At 37.6% G+C, this 25118-nt stretch overlaps 1 protein-coding gene across 5 annotated transcripts in view; it reads right to left on the bottom strand.

Annotated features, from left to right (window-relative positions):
* Nucleotides 1–25118, bottom strand: part of RUNX2 (RUNX family transcription factor 2) — a 206591-nt gene that overhangs the window by 70070 nt on the left and 111403 nt on the right. The gene's annotated exons all lie outside the window — the stretch shown is intronic.

Raw genomic sequence — 25118 nt, 5'->3', positions numbered from 1 at the left:
CCCTACATGAAAACTGAACTCCAGAGGTTGTTAAATTCTAGAGCAATTTAGAATTCTCCTTGAAAAAACATGATTATCATCTCCACTGATTTTGTAATGAACTTATTTCCTATTAATGAAAAATCAGGCAGTAGGCTGGTCTCTAATTTTATGTATCAGTTCACAGTATAAACTTTTATTCCTTAATATTAATCGAAAACAAACTTTGGTAAGTATTTTAAAAGTTAATTGAATTACGTAATCTATTTTGTTCAACTGAATTACACTCAACTGAGTATCTACAATGTGCAAAACATTATCACATTGCTACTGGCACAGCTCTAGTAGAAGAGAACAACAAATACAGAACTAAAAAAAGACAGAATTGTTAGAGTATTAGAAAAGACAGCATTGGAACATAGCCCTGAATGGTGAGTAGGCCCCAGATTAATAGAGAAGAGCAGAAGACATCTGAGGCCAAAGGGACCACCTGAGCCAAAGCACTGGGCTATGCTGCAATTTCCATCAGTAGATCTGCAAAGGGAGCCAGGGTGAAGATGGAGGGTTTGGGGGGGGTTTATCATCATAAAAATAAAAGTGATTTAATGTTAGTTTTCTGAAAGCCACCATCTACCTACCTAGAATTTAATATTCAAAAATTTCTGCCAGCAAATTTAATTACTGATATTCGAGATGCCTTTGTTCCAATAAAACCTTCCTTCCACTCTTCACCCCACCAAACAGAAGTAAAACTGCTGAGTTTCCATGTCACTTCACCTGCCATTTTTTATGCCCTTTTTCCATTTTCTATCACTTCTATCACATAATCACAATCCTTAATATTCATGCTTTATCTCCTTATTAGACTGAGCTTCCTTCTGAGCTGTACGTATAACAAAGTCATCTCTGAATTTTTATAGTCCTTTTTAAAGTAAATATGGTAAATACCCAATAAGTGTTTGTTCAATAAATGATTGAATCCAGAATATGGAACAGTGACTGAAGTAATCTAATGTTAGCAACCTAGTAAAAAGCAATTCTCATTACAAAAATACCTAAGCATTAGAAAAGCCTTCTAACTATTCAGTCATAGGTATTCTTACCTTCTTCCTCTAGCATATGAAAAGATGAACTTAATATCTATTAAGTACTTGCTGGGAGTCTGACAGTCAAGGAGACATTTTAACTTCCTAGCATTACCAACAGCCAGACTAAGCTCAACAGAGTCTGACAATTTCCCAGGCTTATTAACAGAAATGAACAAATATCATTTTTTGGTTATATTCCTTCTATAGAAAAGACTAAACAGAAATACTGTACCCCTCCTCAAAAAAAAGATAAAATGAATAACCACAATATATATATATATACATCGTATCGTGTACTTATATACATATCACATAAAAATACTGTATTATTTAATATACTTAGTGTAGTTACTTAACGTAGTTGTATCCAAAATATTCCCTAGCCATTATGCAAACGGCACTCTTACTCAATTTACCTTTCACTCTAATACAGCTATCGTTGGGACACACTAGTACTGTGACAAGTAGTTCAAAGGAAAATTTTATAGCCACTGATTTGGGGCAAGAGAAAAAAATAGCGAAGCCAACTAAATCTGCATTAAGTGCTTGGGCAGACGGAATACAATTATGCTGACCTTAAGATGTGTTTTTAGTGTTGACGAATCACATGTTTCACTGAATTAAGGGAAAATTTTCTCTTTTTTTTAAGATCGAAATCCCTTGGCCCAGATAATTCAAAACATGTATACCTGAGATGACTGGGCTGCTGCAATTCAGCGGGCCTCTTCCCAAAGAACTTATACTTGCTGACCATGGAGGCATTTGCGAAAAAGTCAAGAAAACATATGACTTTCACCACTACATTGGAGGAAGAAAACTTGACATTCATTCTCAGACATATGTGACTCCTTTCAAGAATTCCTGACTCAAAAATTCAGAGGGAAGTGGCCCTGTAATAACATCTCTTCTGAGAATAGTGCCATATGGTTTTAACAGAGGTTTATTTCCTGAACCCAAAGAGGGCTGCTGATTCTCAATCCAACGAAAATAATTATTCAGACAATTTCACTCTATTACTTTCAGTGAAACCCATTCTGTGTGGTCCGCACATGCCTGCTGACACCTTCAAAGAGACATTAAGCCATTTTTATGTACCGTACCCCTAATGGGTGGAATGCAAGGTAAATTTCCTTGAAGATTAGCACCTGTCGTCATGCATAAGGTACTCCCACTTTGAGTACCACATGTTAATTCTCTGAGTGGGTCAAGAAAGAGGAGAGAGATGAACAGAACTTCCAAGCTGAGTAACAACTAATTATCAGTCAGATAGTAGAGTAAATACACACACACACACACACACACACACACACACACACACACACACACACACACAGAGCAAGAACCAGAAATACCGCATTTCCCAAAGTCAAAAGCACTGCTAGGAAATTATTTCAGACACAACTGGCAGGTAGGAGGACTAAGAGAGGTTAGAGCTGGCAGGGGGTGGCGGAAGCGCAAAAATGGGGAACCACTCCTTCATATAAATTTCAGCAACATTAAACTACTAACCTTAAAATAATCAAGAGAATAGGAAAATGAAATCCTTTCAGTGCAAAAATTGAACAACACGAATGCTGTAAAAATAAAGATTTAAACCAAAGAATGCAACTATTAAACAGTGCTTTCAAAAGAGACCACCCTTCAAGCCTAAGAATATTCCCTTAAGAACAAAATACGCTGACCCATGCCAGGTTGCCCCTGAATCTGAATTATATTATAGTAGTTGGCTATGAAATGAACTACTTCTCCCTTTCAAACTATTAAAGAGCACTAAGTTTGAAAATGAACCTATGAAAACTATTTTTTATTTTGCCAGCATACTTGGCACATTGCAGAAAGATTCTCTTATCCTCCCATAAGATCTTTGCCTTCCAATGTCTACCCACCTCTCTCTGAATCAGTAGAGAAACAACCAAAAAAAATAAAGTTTCTCTAGATGTCCACAGGGATTTCACATCAAACCAAAATCACAAATGTTGAGTGAGAGAGAAAGAGAGAGGGAGGAGAGAGAGAGGGAGAAGAGAGAGAGCGCGAGAGAGAGCGAGAGAGAGAGAGAGAGAGAGAAGGAGAGAGAGGGAGAGAAGCAGTGTCCAGGTCCACAAGGTCAGAGCAGGAACCAGATACAAGCCAGCACAGCATTAACCACAAGGCAGGCCCAAAAGCTGCTCCAGGTCTGTTTTCTTTAGACTGCCTAAAAGTCTTGCCAGGAAACAGACGGATGCTGCTGAAAGAATATCTTCCACAGCTGGGCATCTGGGTTCTATGACAGACAGCCCTGCTCCTGTGTGTGTGGCCTGTAGAAAACATCGAAAGCTTGGTAGGAAATACTTGGCAGAACAGGAGAAAACCTAAAGATGTTCTTTTGTGGGGAGAGGGGAATATAATTCCAACATCATACACAACTGATTGAAATTCTGCCTTTGTAGGTAACACGCCAGACTTAAATTTTGTCTCTCACTTTTGTAAATATTTCTGATGTTTACTTAATGATTGGGCAGAGAAATCTCTCTGCTCACTTTCATTTCCAATAATACTTTTACATCTCGTTTTTGCGCCAGTCAATACTAAGACATTTTTGTTTCTAACAATCCATGGAAATGTTTAAAGGAAAAACAAAATGAAAATCTTGAAATTTCTTAAAAACAACCTAGCCATACAGGAGAACTATGTTGCCAAACAGGTTTTGGTTGAATTTTCTTAAATTAAAAAAAAAAAAATTCTACCTACCCTCACTTATCAGATGTTCTTAAAACACTAGCAGTACCAAAGTTTTATTTCAATACTATACTGGCTAAAAACAACAAAACAAGAACAGAATTTTATTAAATAAAATACACCAGCCTCTACCGTGTGCTCTTCAAAGTGAAAAGTCAGAACTCATAGAGAAAAGGAAGGTTAAGCCTGAAAAATTAAGTGTCAACAGAAAATACCTATGCCTGGGGTGAGGGATAGAGGTACAGTTTGAGTTTTGCAAAGGCGGGTGCGGGGTCGGGGGGGAGCCATGCACAAAATACAGAACCCAGTATATTAGCAATTTAAAAACAGAGCAATTCTCTGATTTATGTCCATAAACATTACCCAAACACTAGCATTCTATATGAAAGCCATACATATTCCTACATTCAAGAATTTCTTTGGTCTGGACTTGCTTTTTGATGTAACAAATCTGGTAAAGTCAATTAGTGAGACTCACTCTACCAGCTTTAAAAGTAGAGGCACTTTTGCTAAAAAGAATGGGAAGCCATGTGGTAACTGCCAACCCCTACTCCCGATCCCTCAGTGTCCCTGTTTATTACTATAGATCCTGGGTTGGGTTTCTATTATCTTTGGCTTTAACTGGAAAAAGTGAATAGCTATACTATTTTAATTATCACAATACCATTATGTAAGTTTTTGTGAAATCTCAAATTTGGGGACTAGAATTCATGAAGTCTACAAAAACTTCCCTAGGACAGGTAGGTGAAAAGAGTGAATTAAAACGAATTCACTTACTTTCTATGGAAACTTTTTGCTTTCCCAAAAGCCATAGTACCTGCTAGAATCTTGTGCTAACAAATATTAGAACTACAGAGTTTAGAGAATGTATTCAAAGTGGTGTATTACAATGGGGAATAGGAGCCATTTTAATAAAAAAAAAAATAGGAGCAAAGGGAAGTGACATATTAAAATATCCTTCCTGGGTGCTACAGAAGGTACAGTCTCTGAACCCCAAGGGAAACCCACAGTGACCAAGAGAAGTATTCTGGGTAACAAAGGACAATCTGATGAAAAGACAACCGTGGACTTAGAAGAAGGCAGGAATGCTTTTTCTGATAATCAGGGTCCACAATGATCTCACCCCAGAAATCTGTGGTACTCTTGTCTGTATCATTCATGTGACATTTACCACATATTTCTTTGTAATCTTCTCTGACAGGTATTTCTAAACTTGCCATCTCTACGTAAAAATCTCTGAAGGCAAAGCACATCTTTATACTTCATTATGTCTCTCAAACTACACAAAAAGTTGATTTGTCCAAAATCTGGACTTTTTTCTATCAAATTGGGGTCTGGGCAAGGCTCAAATGCATCTGAGGCAAGAGACGGAAAAAAAGTAATGAAAATTAATCATGTCATGTGGCCATATCTTTTTCTTGGATCACTTTACACAGTTTCTACATTCAAAGACAAATACTTCCTACTTCAACAATATGTATAAACAAAGAGCTGTGAAGTTCCTCATCATCCTAAACAGTAACAATACTTTTGTTGATTAGCACCTATGGCTTGCCTAATTATTTAATACATGAAAACACAACAATCAAAATTACATAAAGTGCTACGTTTAGATTGACAGGAAAAATAATATCTACTTTTCCAGTGGCAATGGTGGTATGCAGTAGCTTAAATGTGTTTTTCATTGTGAAGGGGTCTGATTTCTTTCATACGGATATTGTTAGGAGGCTGAGGCCTGGTGATAGAGTTAAGATGACAGAAAATGAAGCCATGGCAAGAAAAACTGCACAAATACTTCATGCTCCTCTAGTTAGAGATGAAAGGTGGGTGGAGTGATCACTGAGCTTTCCTAACTCATGTCATTGGAGAGAGATGCTCAAAAATGGAGTATAAAGAGCAAAAGTTGAAAGTATTCAGTCCTTGGAAATCTTGCTGACTCTTTAGACTGTACACGTTAGAAATAGATCTCGAGGGAATTACCCATAGTGGTTTTGAGGTTTTTGAATAAAGGGGGAAAACAGGGAAATTGTAGGGCATCCTGACTGACTTCAAAAGTTGATTTTATCTGTACATTTCAGAACTGAATGAAAAGAAGCACTGTAGCCACATTCCTCCACATTTTCTTTACAATGTTTGAATGCTGATTTAATTTCACTCCAAACTCTTGCTATGGATAGAGAGTGAAGTCTTACCTTTAATAATAATTCCAACGAACATATATAAAAATATATCCAGACCAAACCAATGGACCCACAGACTTTCCATATGCTTATCTGATATTAATTTCTATTAGAAATTTATGACATGAAGATAAAACGTAAATATCATTGTAAAAGTACAGTTTAAATGCAAAAATCAACCAATCTTTCCATTCGTTTTTCTCTTTGATATTCTTTAAAAACTATCCATTTGCTTATTGAATAAACATTCATTGGACATATACTATGTGCAAGGCACTTTGCTACAAACAGTGAAGAACATAACCTCCCATAATATATGATCTATATTGTCAAGGATCTTACACACTGACAGGTGAGGTAATATCTATACATAAATAACTAACATGAAGCAATATGTTTTAAGAATTGTAAAGTTTTACAGCCAGAGTTTAGACTGGCAGACATCTTTCATAAAGGAAAACTTAATGGAGTATGTACCATTTGAGCTAGAGAGATGGGTAAGATTTCAAAAGACAGAAATGGAAGAAGCATATTCAAAGAAAAATTTAGAGCATGAAAAGGGATATGCAATTAGGGAAGGGCAAGGCACATTCGGGGAAGAGTGAGACCAGTTTGGCTACAGCAATGGTTCTCGACACAGACAGCACCAACCACTGGGAGGGTTTCAGAAATTTGTGGAGATGCATTACTGTAATTGGGTGGACGTAGACTAAAGATGCTAGTTGTCCTGTCATGCAAGGGACAGTTCTACACAATGAAGTTTTCCAAACTCCTCATGACTTTTGAAAAATCCATCAGGAATTCAAATAGGTGAAAAAATCTGGTTATACTTACCTGAGCCAACAACCTAAACTCTACTTAAATATAAACATAAAGTATTTTTTCTACAGTTTTGACACATTGGATTTTCTAGGAATAAAATTACCTAGAAATCAAGAGAAGAACATACTTAGTTTTGTTAGGAATATTACCAAGAGTTGTTGAACATTTCAGAAAATCTCCACCTACAGTAATGTCACTTTTGGTATCTTGGCCATTAATACACACCTGTATCAATATCAATCTGTAGATGTCACATTCAAGATGATTCTACACATGCCCAAGCAGCTGGCTAGTTCATTACGTTTTCTAGCATATTCTTCTCCAAGTATTTAGATATGAAAATATATCAATATAATTTAGCTTTAAATTAAGTTCCTTTATTTTTCCTTTATGCTATAATCATAGTATTATATCCATCTTTTGGAAATTATATGAATAGACATAGAAAACTTATGATTTCACGTCAGAGTACTAAAGGGACATTATTATTTGTTATAAAAAGGTGTTTTGGCTCCAATACATTTGAGAACTACTAGACTAGAATGTGTGTAGAAACGTGATTGAAGAAGATTGGGCTAAGTGATTGTGAGCTAAGAGAAGTCACCTGAAAAGACTGTAACTAATTGGGTAACATCTCGGTACCATTGAGGGTTCCACAAGGGGAAGCCCTCATGTTAACATGATCGAAGCTGAGCCTTAGGAAGACTGAGTTGTAACACTGTGTAAAGAGAACTCTAAGGGGAAAGAGACTGGTGGCTAGAAGAATATTTAACAATCTTGGCTTGTCATTACAGTTCCCTATACTTAGGTAAAGAAGGAATAGTTTTTACAGAGATACACTATTTAAAGATCAGAGTTCAAAAGGGTTTTGCAGCACTAGTTTTAGGGCTAAATGACATGGGAAATTGAAAATGAGGAGGATCTATAAGATAAAGATTTGGGAGCTGTTCATAAAATCAGGATGATTGCTCATGTGATGGTGCCTTAGAAGTGCAAGCAAAGAAACAGAGAGAGAGGAAAGCCAAGTTCAGAACTTTCAGTGATGTACATTTGTAGGAGGTAAGTGGGAGTTTAAAAGATAAAGCAAAAGAGAGAGGAGCAGTCAGACAGGCAGGAAGAAATCAGAATATGATAGAGTAGAAGCCAAAGATAGAGACAGAGGAGATAATCAAGAGACTTACATGCTGCAAAGAGGTCAAGGCTGATGACTGAGAGGAAGGCTGCCCAAGAGGGGCTTGGGCCATTGCTAGCAACCTTCAAGACATTGGTATCAGTCAACCCCAAGAGCAGAAGCCAGACTGCAGGACGCTAGGAGTGAGTGGGTATGAAGAAGTGGAGGTGACAAGTATAAGTGACTCAAGAAATTTAGTGGTTAGAATGAAGAGAAATAAAATGTTTGCTTATTAAACAGGAGTAGTAAAGAAAAGAGGTTTTCAGATGGTACATCTGATTAAATAAACAACAAAACATTGCAGGGACTGTTTGTCAGTTTCCTCATCTGTCAAATAAATAAACTGAATCCCAGTGCCCTTTCTTACAACTCTTAAGATTTCATGATGAGCTGCTCAGACAAACCAATTATATTGGTTAAGAAATAAAGCATCCTAACAAAAATCTATTTCATGGAAACAGATATATCTCTCCATGAGATTTAAAGAGAGAAAAAGACAAACTTCTCACTCTTACTAGGCTCCTACTATGAACTACAAATCATTATAACACTTGAAGGGTTCATCAAGCCTACCCGTGAAGAGGTGCCGGAAGCCAGACTGGCCGTCTTGCTTGGGAACATGAAAGATCACTGTACAACCACCTGCGAGGCACATTGCAGACTGGCAAGAGCTCAGGCTCCAATACAGATTCCAATCCTCGATTCCAATCCTGGCTTTGCAACCCATTGAATTTGAGGACTTGGTTATATTACTTAACTTCTCAAAGGCTTTTTTTCCCTTCACATTTAAGTTGAGGTCATACCAGCACCTATTTCACAGGGTTGTCATGAATATTATATACGTAAGGTATTATTATTGGTATTCTTAATATCTCAAGATTAGAATTACTGCTACAGTTTGATAGGAATGGCCTTGTGGCATGGAAAGATGAAGTGACTTTCCTAAGTTGCAACAAACAATGGAAGGCAAACTTCTAAGCTAACAACACAGTGACTATAACAACTAGACAAAGCTGCTTCTTTATTAACGAAATACCTGTCAGCTCTGATCAATTAAGTACTGACATTCATTATACAAGGTAATTGTGATACTAAAATTAGAGTCTTTTAAGAATGAGATTCTTGTGACCAATAATACTTATCTGTTGCTGAATAGATTACACAAAACCCCAAAATATCATATGATTAACAATGAAACACTAATATTTCAGGAAAAAGCTGTCATGTTTCCATTCCACTGCCCTCTTCTGGTCTCAGAAGCCTTCCTCATCTCACCCACCAGGCAAATACAGGGTGTGGGAAGAAAAGAGCAGCTGAGATCTGGTGCCAGGGAGAAGCCCGATTGGCTGGCACTGGGACCACTTAAAGGTGTTACAGATATTTAGGCCAGTGTTCTTCTCAAGGCTAAGAAACATTACTGAGCAATGTTTCTAAAAGATCCCCTAGGATCGCAATAGGAACTTGGAGTTTTCAGAGTATCTGTGGAATGCTCACAACAAATGGCTTGGCCAAGGCTTATAAATATGTTATAGCACAGGTCACCTTATTTCAAAAACATGCCACTCACACCAGAGCCACTGGGTGAATTATAAGGAACAACGGTAGAGACAAAAGACAGTCACACATAAATTCTAAAACATCTCCCCCAGTTTATAAACATGTATCTTATATGGCACAAAAGATGGCAAATCCTGTATACTCAGTTACTTCCCTTAGAGCTCTCTTGTGTTTGGCGGCAGGGATGCAGCCATGTTATAGATAAATATTCCATGTAGCTAAGAAGCTCCCATAATTCCATTGTGCAATCAGATATTATAACTCACACTCAGCAGTGGCCTTGTCTAGACAACTTAAAAACACTGTAAATCTAACTAAAGCACAGGTGACAACTTCCAATGTAACTAATGATATCAAGATATTCATTAAAGTGAAATGAGAAAAGTGAAGGAACAGACTACATATCAGCTCACTGATATACAAATTCTGAAGGAGGAAATTTCTTCATTTCTTGTAACAAAGTAAGTACTGGATAATGCAGTGACACTGGTCTTGGCTGGTTTTACCAGCTCTGTAGAGAACAAAGTAAAGGATGGTAATAATCTGGTTCGAGGCAGCTAATAATCTGGTTTGAGGTAGCTCATGCCACCCAAGGGCCGCTGTGGATACAGCTTTAGAATGCTGACACTTCTCAAAATGAAATAAAGGATCTGTGTTTCGTTTTACATTATTCTCAAGTCATCTTCCTAGTCCATGAAAGGTAAAAGAAACATGTTTACATTTAGGGCACTTCTTGGATTTAGCAATCACTTAACAGTTCGTTTACTCACTCTAAGTCTCTTACTGTTTACTGCCTGATAGGTACTGTGCTGGGCACTTGCACATTAGGGTGTAAAGACATAGTACCCAATAGAGAACCACTAATATCTATTTAGAAATCCAACTATCTCTGTTTTTGAGAACATTTTTCTACTTTTGACACAATCCATGAGTCTAACTCATTGTCTAGTTGGTCTTATCCCACAAATTAATAAAGATAAAAACGTTCCCATTAATTGGTTTATATCCAGGATAAAGTGAAGATCTGGATGCAAATATTGCACTGTACCATCTAAAAGCGATGTGACCCAACTAAAGAATAACATATAAACTGAGTTACCCTATTCTTGTCGGAGAAAACTAAATTAAAAGTAAAAAGTAACAAAAATAAGAAGACGGAGAATTGATGTTTTTTTAAAAAAAACATTTAAGTAAATGTGAGCATCACTGTGTAAATCTCTTTGGTTTATTACTATGACACTTATCCTGAGCGAATTCATCACTTTTTACTCTACTGGCAAGACGATAGGAAAAAAAGAAACAACATATACCAAATGAAATAAAGATTAATATGGAAAGATTTTTTTTTCTCCCAGAAAGGAAATATCTCCATGTTCTGGAATAGAAAGAGAACTTAAAATGCTTTAATGTCAGCCTGTTTAGCATATAGCCCACCTTACAACATTTTTACTATTTTATGTCTTAATCAATTCACGTACTCTTTAATATGCCTGAGGATGATATAAATGTTTCCTTGTACAGACTTTTCCTCTTGCTTCTATATGGAAAATTTATTTATATTGGAGAGCAATGATTTTATTTCCATTAGAAAGTATCAGTATGTATTTTATTTCCTGTGCTCATGAGACCAGAAATAAAGATAAAGGTGTGACCCAAGACTAAAATATTTGGTTCTGTCCCTTTAAAAGTCACTGGTCGATATTTGGTGGAAAGAGAAATTAGCTATGGCATGCTCATGTTTCAGTTCAGATACAAAAGTGGCTAATGCTGTGCGAAGCTGCCTGTGATGATGCATGTATCATTCATGCAGGTCCAGATGGAGATGACTTCAACCTCGGGTTCTGCCCAGCCAGTACAAGTCTGGGCTTAAAACAAGTAACTTGTTTCTTTTCTTACATAAGCACAGAAAGACAATATTACCCTATGCCTTGTAAAAGTACGCTAATTGGTGATGCTTTCCAGACATCTATGTCAAAATTAACTTGTAAATGATGCCTACTTGCTTACATTTCATTCAAGTTCAAATTATTGGCTCAGAAAGAGAAACGTTTACTTTTGCACACATTTTGGTTTCAACCTCCAAAACCATTGCTAGAAATTAATCTTAACCACTGAACATCTGCTTTAAAACCCAAACCCAAGTCCATTATTTTAATGACATCAATTATAAATATACTGTTTTAAAAATTCTATTGTGAGTAGTGGCATATCATCACCACATAAACCATTAAAACCAGAGCCCTAGTACTGATGAATTACTCAAACTATAGTTCACAAATTAGTAAGCACTCATTATCTCATGCTTAAAGTTAGTTTTTAGTCAATTAAATATCTCATTTATTCACATATTCATCTATTCTCACCTAAATCTCCAGCTGCACTGTTATGTGGTCCTCTTATTCAAATATATCATAAGACCTATGAGTACATGAATATCAAGAAAAAACTGTGCCAGAACTGCCACATCCACTTAGCTTAATGCTGAGTAAATGATGGTGGACCAGAGCTGCCCTCCTCCTATTCTATTGGTAAGGATCGAACCAGCACTTACCAAAGGATTACAAGTAGGAAATGGGTTACTTCACTGATATAAATAACTTTGCAGTGCTCTTCATGATAATAAATCCTTTAACACATTTAAACCAATTTTCTTAAGACTATCAGAAATGGAACCTCTTTCCCCTTTATTTTTAATCAATGTTTTGCTGTATTATCTTAATTAATATATACTATCTTGATGATCTGTGAGTGTTACATGAACGGCTGGAGGTAAGGGGACTTGAAGCTGACAGTATTCTTGTGTGGTCTGACAAGCCAAATCTGGTCATGTGTTCTAACCCCAGCTGTCCTAAAAACATTTTTAAGGTTAGTAATGCATCTTAACAAATTATTTTATTAAAAAATTGCTGCAAGAGATTAATATTGCTAATTCATTTAATAAATATTACAAATTCATTTAGCAAACTATGTGATAGGCATAAAAGAATACACAAAATCCAGTAAGATATAATCTCTCACAAAACAGAAAAAGAAACATAAGTCTAGTTTTGTCACAGTTCGGCTACCTCCCACACATTTCCTGCTATTAAAGGTGTTGCAGTCCATGCTTAGAGCATAGCTGGTAAGGGTCCCCAAGAGAGTGACAAGAATAGCAATGGCACACAGTAGGTACTCAACAAATAACTAGTAACTGATTGAACTAGGGCTCATTTCATGAATGTTTCCTTTCTTGAGACACTCCTTCCTTTTGCAATTTCCTTCTTCACAATGTTAACACTGACTTTAATGGCACATAAACTCCCTAAGAAGAAGCTTCGATCCCGAATCTCACCACACCTGAGTTGTGGAAGTGCCTTCCAGCTAGCGTCCTTGCCTCCATATGTTCTTTACCTCCTGTTTCTTCCTTATCTTTGGTTCCTCCTGCTTCCTCCACCAAACTAAAATATTACAACACTGGAGGCTTCCTGTGGACAGAGGCAGAATTTGCTCTAATCCGTACAGCTTCACATTATGTAAAAATCCAAAACCTTCCACTTTTAACTGACCTTCTGGAGAACCCACAGGGCCATGCTACTGCCTGCCCCACTAACTCAGACTCTCCTGAATAACCTTTACAGGCCTGTACTATTAGCCCAATTCTACCTATCCAAATTGATTTTCCTTTTCTCCCCAACATTCATACTCTGTTCCAATAAGGCCTTTCTCTTTACATTCCATGGTCTTTCCTTTCCTTGCACCTTTAATGAATGTCCAGTTTACCCAATCATTCATACCCAATTTCTTCAGGACTCAGCTTCCTCCAAGGGATGTCTTTCCTTTAGAATTTCTATTATATACTAAAGATAATGACTTCCACATTTATGTTACAGTTTACAAATGACAAACTCTTATTATACACTGACTCCTATAATAGTGGTCCCCAACCTTTTTGGCACCAGGGGCCGGTGCTCCTATTAGGATCTAATGCCTGATGATCTGAGGTGGGACTGCGGCAGTGATGCTAGCACTGAGGAGTGGCTGTAATACAGATGAAGCTTTGCTTGCTCGCCTGCCACTCATCTCCTGCTGTGCAGCTTGGTTCCTAACAGGCCACAGACCGGTACCAGTCTGTGGTCAAAGGGTTGGGGATGCCTGCCCTACAATCACCATTATAGGTAGGTTTTATTATCTCCATTTTTCTGTTGATGATGCCAAGGCCCTAAAAGACAAAGGTTTGTCAAGGACCTTCATTCCTAAAGGGTCAGCGCTGGGGCTCCAGTTTTATAACTCAAAGTCTAAACGGTCTTTCCATTATGCTGTATCCCCTTCGAGTTACTGACTCATTTCTCTAATCCCCTTACAGAGAGCACTTTGAACGTGTGTTCACTCTCTAAATTCCTTTTCCCCAGCTTCTATCCTCCATTTCCTCTTAAATTTTCACCAAATTATCTTTTGAATCTATCCTTCCACTGACATTTCGTTTGCCAAGATCACCAATGGCTTCCATAAGAGCACTCCTTGGCAGCAGGATTTGACTCAGTTGGTGACATTATTCTTCAATACTGAGTCTCTTGCTCCCTGGATACCACATTCTTTTGGGCTCCTCTGACTCACTAATACCTGCTCAGTTTCCCTCACTGGTTCCTCCTCTTAATTCCGATTTTCAAACACTGGGAATTACGCCTCCCCCCTCCCCCTGGGCTTGGTCCTTGAAACTCTTCTCTTTTCTATCTAAAAATGACTTCTTCCAGTCCCATGGTTTTAAATAGCACTGCAGACTGGAACTGTAGCCTGAACTCCAGACTCACATTCTAAAACCTACATGACTTGGGCCTTCCAACACCATTCTCTGCCCTCTCTGTGGCTTCATCACCTACCACTTTCCAACTCACTCGTTCTGCTACAGCCACACTGGCCACTATTTGCTACTCCTTAAACATGCCAGAGTGTAGCTTCGGTACCTTTGCTAACATTCCACTGCCTGGATCCTTCCCCAGACAGGTAGAGGTGGCTCGCTCCCTAACTTAATTCAGGTCTCTGCTCAAAATCATCCCATCAGCAAGGCCTGCCTGACCTACATTAAAGAGTATTCACCTCTCCTCCATGAACTGTATTCCCTTACCCTGCTTCATTTTTCTTTCAAGCACTTTTCACCATCTACATATTTGCATATTATATATTTGTTTCCTTATTCTCTACCTCTCCCATTAGGATGCAAGCTCCGTGAGGGAGGAAGTTTGTATGTTTTATTGACAGCTATATCCCTAACACCTAGAAGAATGTCTAGCATATAGTAGGACTCAATAAATACTTGTTGAAGAAATGACTGTGTGATGGCATCACACAATTGAATAAGTACCATCAACTTGTTTAGTAATATAGTGCTATCTCCTGAACCATATTTTAATTCCTTAAATGCAGAATTTTGTGCCTTATATTCCAAATTTGTATGTAGTTGGCATAGTTGTGGGCACATAGTAGGTGCTCAATAAAGACTGTAGCTGCCTGATTGAGTTGAGCAGTGCAGAGAGAAGCAGGAGCAGAACTTGAAAGACATTCAACAACTAGTTATTTTTAGGTTATTCTATGTATGTAGATTTTTATAAAGAAAATTAACTTATATAGTTTTATGATATTAAAAATGGAAAATCATACTATGTGTGGACATAAAAAGGTATATGAATAAATAAAAACATATCAAGATGTTATGGCAAGAACTCAAGCTGAAATAAATTTAACTAAAAGACAGAAGAGTAAAAGTTGAGAGAAAAGAGGGAATATGGGATTTTAACTCAAGAAATGAAGATTGAAATAAGGACTGAATAATATTCCATACAAAACGCAAAAGGAGAATTAATCGGGAGAGGGGAAAGGAGAAGATAAGTGATACAAGGCTACAGGTTACTTAGAGACAAAGAATACAGCAGCACTTTTCTTTTGACAAGTTGTTTTTGAGAGGATGGAATATGGACCTTGAGGTTTTACATCAGTAGCACTCACATCTCAAATCAAAAACATTAACACAATAGGAGAGAAAAAATGGTGTAGATGATAGAGGCTCTGTTCATCCCTCTCACAACAAATCAAAGTTGTGACAAAAACAAGGAGCCAACAGCAAGGAAAATCACCTGGGATCTAGATAAACAAGCCCTATGACTAGGAAGAGAAATAAGAAAGCACCCTGCAAGAGGGGGAGGTAGGCCGGGGTGAGGACGCGAGGCTGCCCTGTCCCGCGTAGCTGAGTGGAAGAGAGGCCATAGCCCCGTGGTAGCCGGCAGCTGCAGATGCCTCTTAAAGGAGCCGTGTCCATGAGCGGACTTTCACGGTGATGGATCTCACGCTGAGCACCAGTGCCAATTCAGCTGTATGCAAGGGGCACCAGAGACTTGCAGGGGGACACTGAGTTGTCAGAGTGAGGGCCAGAAGTGAGACTTGCTCTGTACAGAAGTGCCGGCGGTGTCCATTGTTCCTCTGTCGAGCCCTCCCCACTCCCAGTGTGTGGGCAGATGCATCATCAAACTGGATAACAGAGGTCCATCCTCCCAGAGGATTCCCGGAAACCCCGCCTCCCTCAATCCAGGCCCCATCCAAGGCACATCCAGTTTGTGTCCTTGGCGAGTGAGCTGCCCCTTGCAGAGGAGCACCTAGACTCACTCTGGTGGCAGCTGACTGCGGTTTTTGGCATGGCCTCCTGAAGCAACTATAAGCATAGCATCTGTGGAGTGCTTGCTGAATCTTAACAGGTGGCTCTGGAGGGGCACAGGCTGGGGCTAAATTTGGCCTGCAGCTGAACCCCTCTCAGGACTGTGCCTTTGGTCACCTACTTCACAAAGCCGCACTAATAAGACTGAGAGACTTAAGAGCTTTGCTTACTACATAGAAACAGACACTGAAAGGCAGCCAAAATGGGAAGTTAAAGAAGCAGAAACCATATGAGGGAACAGAACAGAGATCCAGGAATAATGGACTCAGGCAATCTAACAGATGCAGAGTTCAAAACACTGGCTACAAAGATGCTCAATGAACTTAGGGGAAGCATAGATAAATTCAGTGAGAACTTTAACAAAGAGATAAAAAAAAAACATAAAAATGAAAATGGAAATTATAAAAGGGAACCAGTCAGAAATGAAGAACATATTATCTGAGATGAAAAGTATATTAAATAAAATAAACAGAGTGAATAAAGAACAGGATCAAATGACCTTTATAGAGGATGGGGAAGCCAAGAACACTCAACCAGAGTGGCAAGAAAAAAGCCAAGACTATAATAATAATTTAAGGAGCCTATGAGATACTATTAAATGTAAAAATATCCCTGCAATAGGGGTACCGGAAAAAAAAAAAAAAAGACATTGAAGAGCTATTTGAAGAGATAATGATGGAAAACTTATCTAACCTGGCGAAGGAAATAGACATAAAACCTCAGGAAGTTCAGAGAGTCCCATAAACCAGGAACTTAAAGAGCCTCACACTGAGACACATCATAATTAAAATGCCAAGGTTAAATACAAAGAGAAATCTTAAAAGCAGCAAGAGAAAAGCAAACAGTTACCTACAAGGCAGCACGCATAAGACTAGCAGCTCATTTCTCAAAAGAAACTATGCAGAACAGAAGGGCTTAGCACAAAATATTCGATGTGATGAAAACCCAGGATCTACAACCAAGAATACTTTATCCAGCAAAGCTATCATTTAAAGTCAAAGGACAGAGAAAGAGTTTCTCAGACAAAAATAAGCTAAGGGAATTTGTCAACGCCAAGCCAATATTACAGGAAATGTTGGAGGAACTATAGTATGCAACTATAAGTGGAGGAAAAAACTCATCAACTAATTGTCTATTATATTTCAGTAAAGCTGGAAAAAAAGAAAGGAAAAAAATTAACAAAATAGCAGCAGCTCTGGAACTTCAGGGTGTTGGGAGGTTCTATAATATTTCCAAATCAATTTTAAAATCAGTCCCTCTCTTGCCAGATTATTACCAATAAGTTTTATTTATAAAATAAATATGTGAAAACTTGACAAGTTTATTGAGCTAACTGGAAGATTCTCTTAGCAATCTGTTATCCACATATTTTTAATGGAACTTTTGTACTAGAGAGAAAAAATTATCAAGAAATTATTTTTTGATGACTTAATTTATTCACAGAGAAAGGATTAGAAACCGAAGAAGGTCATATTAAATTTACCAGTTAACACGTTTTGGCACTGAATAAATGTATAATTTATGTAAGTTATCACAGTTGGTTCCTTAGTAACCTAGTATTTCTGATTTTTCAATGTTACAAAAGCGAAATATGAATTCATTTCGTTAAGATTCTAAGTTACTTAACAAATACTCTGCATTTCCTATAAGTTATTGTTTTTAATTTCCTTCCCCAGAACACATCATCACATTTGTTTAGCTCCCATACAATGAGAGCATCTCCATTTGTCCTAATCTATGTCTGTAAGCCTCCCTGTCTCATTAATGGGGGAAAATGTACTTTAGAATCACCTCTGCAAACATTTTACAGAGCTTTGGACCACACTGGTTGACTGAGACTCTAATTTTTCCTCAGTCACAGACCCTCCTCAGCCAAGCCACCACTGCCCTGACTATTTCCTCTGCCTTGTTCTGTGGGACACACTCTCCCAAGATTGGCTGCTTCTTTGTCTTTGCTTCACTGAGTGCCTCCAACCGTCTGACATTAGAATTCAGATGCGAGAAAGGCTGGCTTTGTTTTCAAACGGTTTGAATAAAAGTAATAATAATTCAAGTTATATTTCCAGGTAAACCAATTTGCTTAAAACAAATTATCTGCTGAATAGGATGCTTTTTATTTTCCAGATATCCTTATGAACCAAGGATATTTTAGATTTCAGAATTTTCTAAGAATTGTGAATCCATATTCTATCATCTTTCATGTTTCTAGAACTCTGGAAATAGGCAGAGCCACTGTCTGACTTTGGATCTTCCTTCTTCCCCTTCTCCAGACATCCTGCAGAGATGGGCCAGGGGAGAACTACTGCTCTACCCACCGATTCAGCTATTACTTGTTCACAGCCTTTTTCTGTTGGGAGAGGTGAAAAACTGTCTTTCCCTTTCATTCCCAGAAGCATACTCACTTGCAAAATGACATCTTCTCTGCCTACAGGATGATTGTGAAGTCAAAAGAGTTAACACAAATTTTATAAACTACATAAATATAGAACATAATATTTTCTCAAAGACAGGCCTGAGAATCCCTAGCTAAGGCCCACAGGACCACTCCCAAAGGAGGACATACAGAGGTGAGGCCTTGAGGAGGTTTAAAGAAGACACCCATGACACCCTCAAGGCATGATTATGGCACCCAGCATAGTATATACTTGGTCAGTTAACATGCCAGACATCATATGAACACCTACAAAATAGAATAAAGATGAAAGGAAAAGAAACAAGAAGAAAAGCAAGGAGAAGGTATAATTAATCTCAGTTATATTCTGATGCTGGTAACCGTATCAAGAAACAAATAATCCTGTAGGCTATAACATTTTAAAGAAACTAAAATAGGACATTTTATACCATTTTTGTGAACTTATTTTCAAAATGTTTATCTTTATCAAACTGAAGATTTACCATTTCGAGATTTAGAATCAAGGTGTAGCCCAATTTTTTCTAATAATTAAAAATAAAATCAGCTTAGCAGATATGAGCAAAACTTTATAAAATAAAAGTATGTATGAATATACATGCATACACAAAATAACGGGAAAAATATTAAAAGGAAATACATCAAAATTTTAACTGGGGTTATCTTTGCTATTGAATTTCTATTGACTTTACTTTCTTCTTTATGCTCTCTGAATTTTATGAAATTACAAGTGTTTTTAATATGTAGTAATTAAATTGAAACTAATATTATTGTGAGTGAATAAATAGACTGTGGTATATCCAGACAATGGACAATTATTCAGTGTTAAAAAGAAATGCACTATCAAGCCATGAAGAGAATGCAGGAACCTTAAATGCATATTACTAAGTGAAAGAAGCCAATCCGAAAAGGCTACATAATGTCTGATTCCAACTACATGACAGTCTGGAAAAGGCAGAGCTATGGAGACAGTAAAAGGGTCAGGGGTTTCCAGGAGTTGGGAGTAGGGATGAATAGGCTAAGTACAGAGGATTTTAGGGCAATGAAACTGATACTGCAATGATAGATACACGTCATTATACATTTGTCCAAACCCACAGAATGTACAACACCAACAGGAAAGCCTAAAGTAAAATAAAGACTTTGAGTAATAAAGATATGTTAATCAAGTAGGTTCATCAACTACAACTAATGGGCCACTTTGTTGGGGGATGTTGATGATGAGGCTGTGCATGCAGCAGGGGCAAGGTGTACATAAGGAAACTCCGTACCTTCTCAATCTTGCTATAAACCTAAAATTGCTCTAAAAAGTTAAATCTGAAAAATAAATGTTATTGAAAATGTAAGAACGATAGGGCAGCAATAAACATCATGTATGTATGTTCTTGTTATTAGTCCCACAAATGTGGTATTTTCACCAAACCAGTACATTTTCAACATCATCTAAACTAGTAAAACTAAGAGTATTACTAGTTCTCTACAATGGCAGAGCATTTATCCACGGATACATTACAAACAGGAAAAATCAAATCCTGTATAATAAGTGAAAATATTCACTTCTTAGGACTAACAACAATTCTAATTTCTCTAAGAAAAGATGGCTTAGTGAAGATAAACAAGGCCCGGAAGAGTCCAAAGTTGTATTGCTGATTGTCACATGGAACTCTTTTTTTTAAACCCTCGTCCCTCACCATGTACCCCAGTCGTTCACACTCTACACTGTACTAAGGACAAATAAAAGGATTACAAATCATATTTGAGATCCTAAGTTAGTTTAGATTTGCCTAAACTTCTGATGTAAAGTTCTATAATGTTTTCCCTTAAAATTACTCTCAGATATTCAAAACCTTTGTTAGCAAGAAGCAGAAAAAGTACTGACCTGAAATCAGAAAATAGTTGACTGTCCTACTGTGAAGGACTTGGGTCAGCTAATGCAACCTGTTGAGGCCTCAGTTTCCTCATTTGTAAAAGAGAAGTTAATGGATATAAAGCATCTAGCATAGAGCTTCATGAACTAATGAACATTAGTTGTTATCCTGTAACCCCCTAGTCTTACCCCCAAACCCTCGACTAATGGTAACACACATTTTGAATTGGTTGAGTTTTTTTACACTTTATTCAGCTTTGGAAACCTCTCTGCGAATCAAAATGCAGTTGGAAGCCCATTTTGTAGGTCAGAGAAATGCTTACCTTGTGCCGACGAAGGGAGTGGTGTAGAGAGAAAAACAGCTCACAGGCATTGGTAAGGAAAGTAGGTCTAGTGACTGACAAAGAAGTGGGGAGAATGGAGTGACATGATAAACTGTGATAAAGTGGGAGACTGCGGGATGGAATTCTCAATGAGGGCAGAGAGCAGGTGCGGTGGGGACAGGGGACTGAAACTGTATGAAGATATGGTCGTGGTCAGAAAGTAGACAACTGACAATAAAGTACACTCTATTAGTTATAAACTCTTGTACGTTATAAAAATTAAAGCTGGCACCCCGCTAACTTTACCTACAGATTAAGCCCTTTATGTTCTGATACATTCCAAGTAAGAATCGGGTACTACCCTTGGCTTTATTCCCGATTTTGCTGTGGCTTCCTCAAGTTTGGTTCTGAAAGTTATCTCATGAACACCTGGCATTCAGAGGCTCTGATGCAGAGCAAGCAGACTTGCTATTAATGTTTGCCAATTAACATAAAAACTAATGTAGAAATAAATATACATTTATTTTATTAAAGATGATTTTTCTTATGGTTAACTCATTTTAATTACCAAAGTCCCCAAGAACAAGAGTCTAAGCAGTAACATCAGAGTTTCACTGAATTGTTACAGGTACTTTGTGTGTAGAGATCTTGAGATTTAAGATCTTAATGTACAAAGAAGAATATTTTTTATCCAGTATCCTGGTTAAATGTGGAACAGACACGTGTGAAATTTTCCTGATGTAAAAACTATCAAATTCATTCTGAGAACTAGCCAAATAGTACCAGGGATAGAACTAGGAATAGAACTAGGTTTGGCATCAAGAGCTATTTGCAATAGTTAAAATAAAATAAAAAAAAAAGAAAAGGGATGGTTTTCTTCCAATAGATGACTTTTTGGTGCAATTTATTCCAATTTTGAAAAGAATGAAAGAAGACATTTATAAATTAGCCAGAAATGCCACCTACTCCTTCGAACACAAGGACCTCTCCCTTCCCCATAAAAGTTTTTATTTACGGCTATATTTGACTCATCCTGTTGAGTTCTTAGCATAGAGGCACACAGCAAAGGTGGTAAAAACCAGAGGCATCTATCTAGATCGTCAGATTTCCTTCCTCTGGTCAGTTTGTGCTACAAATCTTATGCTGCAAAAGCTACATTTCACCCTTCAGTGTCAGATTTTTCCTAATTCAGTTGCAAGTTTTTATTTACTTATATGTCAGTTCTAACAAAAGAGAACAAAGAGGTGGTGACTCTACACCACATGAGGGCTTCACCCAGCTGTCACTGATGATGAAAGGTTGACCCTCCATAAAAATGAATGCTTGGTGCTGCTATATCTTGTAAAGTCCCTTTCTATTAACCGACTTCTACTCGCACACCATCACTGGGCTAGTATGTGACTACAATCAAACTACACCTTTGGCACAGCTCCTAGACAACCTGGGTGACAGTGAAGGGAAAGGCACCTCTCCTTCTTGGGTTATTCCAGTTCAACCAAGGAATTGCTGCATCACATCTCATAATACGTAGAACCAATATGTATATTTAAAAGGGGCAAAAATATGCTCTGTAAATAACACAATGAGCATATATCCTACATTTTATTCCATCTATGCTTTCCTAATTATAAAATCCAAAAACTCCTGCATCCCTAGCTCTGGCAAATTTCCTTGCTATGTCTGATCTGTGCCACCGATGTAGAATTCTAAAAATACCCAAGGGAGAGTCCATGTGGGGATCCCGAGAGGTGATCAAAGCATGGGACCTTCACAGATACACTATCCAAATCATCAACTTTTGTTCCCTTTAAATCTTAGGATCTTCATGAAAACCTCTATCCTTCTTGATTATACTTTAGACATTATCATGGCCATGTATCCAACCTTCTATAAGCCCTAACCACAGAAAACTGTGTCACAGTTTCTCTAAAGGAAAGGGAAGTTGGTTCATTGGTCTTAAGTAAAGTCCTCAAGGAAGAAAGGAACACAGGGAAGAATGGACAACCAAATAGTTTTTGTGGGTACACCAACTGGTCTTCTGTTGTTTTGGATAAACCAATACTATCAGTTTTACAACTTATTCCTCAAAGAAATACAGCCAGCCTCAGTTCACAGTATTTCAAAAGTATTACAGAAAATAAAGAATAAATGCCCTTTTGCATGTGAGTGTCCATATGTATAATGAAGAGACTTTTCCTATAACTGAGAGGGCTCCTTTTTATAATAGCAGTAAACCACACCTCCGTTCAGTTGTTTTTCTTCCCAGTATCAATCTTTTGGGCTTAAGAGCAGGAAAAAAAAACAAGACAACAAATGCCCTTTAAGTTACCTTTTTCTATGGAAAAGACAGCTGTAGTTTTAAGACTGCTTAAAAACTGCTTCAAAAAACCTGTTTTGAAAATAAATTATCTGAGGATGAGGGGTAGGTGGAGATCCAAATGTAGAAATCGTGAAAAGAACTAAAAAAGCCCAAAAGTTCCAAGGCCACCAAGAAAATATCATAGACAAGGAAGAAAGCAAGCCAGTAAAAGTGAGTGGGTTGTGACTTCTGACCCACCCGTGGCTGTGGGTGGCTCTCCAATGGTGATGATGCTGTGGAAAGGCAAAGTGTAGTGGCTCAAGGGTCTAAATGTGCTTAATGAACCAAGGAGCTCAAGTTATTTTGGGAAGAAAGAAAAATATGTTTCCTGAGTATTTTTCCTTTCCCCTAGCTTAGCACCACACCCACGTTGCCTTCTTCCCAGTCGTGTCACCTGTTTCAAAGTCTTTTTCTTTAGTCTCTGATTACTTTTTTCCTTTAGAAAAAAATTATGTCCACTTATTTCAAAACAAAGAACTCATCTAAGAATGCTATATATGTGCACTTTGTTTTTCATAGTTTCATCAGCGACTATAAGTGCTTAAAACAAACCATCTGCAGGTGTGCCAATTGATTGCTCAGACAGGTATTTAATAAGCAGAAGAAAAGATTAAAGAATAAATTTTAAAATAAAAACTCTGATGCTTGGCTTCACTGAGAAAGGTTAACCCAAGAAGCTGGGCTCTTTGCTTCCCTACGGCTCAGGGTCCAGAGTCGAAAGGAATGGCATATTCAGAAAGCCTTTCTCAAATTTGCTGTGCTCAACTTGTTCGCTGTTCTGCCAGCTTTTAAATGCACGAAGGTTTGTTTTCATAAATAAATCCTGCCTATTTCCTCTCCCTTTCCTTCTCTGAGCCGATAAATTCCTTGAGGGTGATTTTTGGATTGCATCTCTCAAGTTCCAGGTTATATGAACTTTGGTGTCACCTAGAAATGCTTTTAATTTCTTCCAGTATGGAAAGAACAGGGTAAAATAAACTAACTTCATAAAACCCTACCTTTTGTATCTGACATATACAAGTCAAATAAACCTGAGTTTTTTCTCACAATAAAACAGTCTTACCCTCCCTCAGCCCCAAATTCTTAATAATGCATCTTTCTGATTATCAATAACAATATTTTGATCATGTGGCAGATCTGTTCCTCTTTTTGGTCATATTTTTCTCAATTAAAGATTCTAATGGCCATTGAAGCAAGACAAATTACCCTCATCATTTATGTCTACAAACCTCTGTGACTCTGAGCTTCAGAATTATAATGGGAAACAGAAATCATGCCTTTGATTTTAAAAGCAGAAAGGTGGAGCTTTGCTGCACTTCATAAAAACACACAGAATCACTGGGATGGAAGGGATTTGAATGAAAAGCCCTCCAGTTAATTCCTCAGCTTTCAGTAACCCATTTTATCAACAATTCTTATAGTCAAGTTCTTCTTTAAATCTAACCTAAATCTATCATGCTTCAGTTAAAACCTATTCTTTCTCTGACTGCCAGAAACAAAACAGCTGGTCACCATACACAGCTTAATAACTCCTCATAATTTTGAAGTCTGTTATTAAGTCATTTTTCAGTCTCCTCTTCATGAAGCTAAATAATCCCAAGTCTTTCAACTTATCCCTTATAGGTTCAATTTTACAATCCTTTAATCATCATCAATGCTCTTTGCTAAACATTCTTAAGTTTTCCATGTTGCTCTTATGTTTTAAAACCCAGCTCACCTTTGGAATTACTTCTTGTCCATAAAAGCCCAAGACTTTAGTATATTACGGTCTAGAGAATCCATTCAAATAAGTAACCTACTGCTTCATTTGGGTTGTTTTTAATACAAACCGGCTCCTATGCTTCTTCTCTAAGAAAAGCATGTTCTTCAGGACCCAGCATTCTTACTGAGTCACAGAGGAGCCATTTCCCCTCCACCTACTCCCACTCAATCTTCCTTACCAGAGCTCTTCAAGGTCTTTCTCAA

This window comes from Rousettus aegyptiacus, unplaced genomic scaffold (assembly GCF_014176215.1).
Source record: "Rousettus aegyptiacus isolate mRouAeg1 unplaced genomic scaffold, mRouAeg1.p scaffold_m13_p_1, whole genome shotgun sequence".
Taxonomy (NCBI): Eukaryota; Metazoa; Chordata; class Mammalia; order Chiroptera; family Pteropodidae; genus Rousettus; species Rousettus aegyptiacus.
This window is presented reverse-complemented; position numbering and strand designations above follow the sequence as displayed.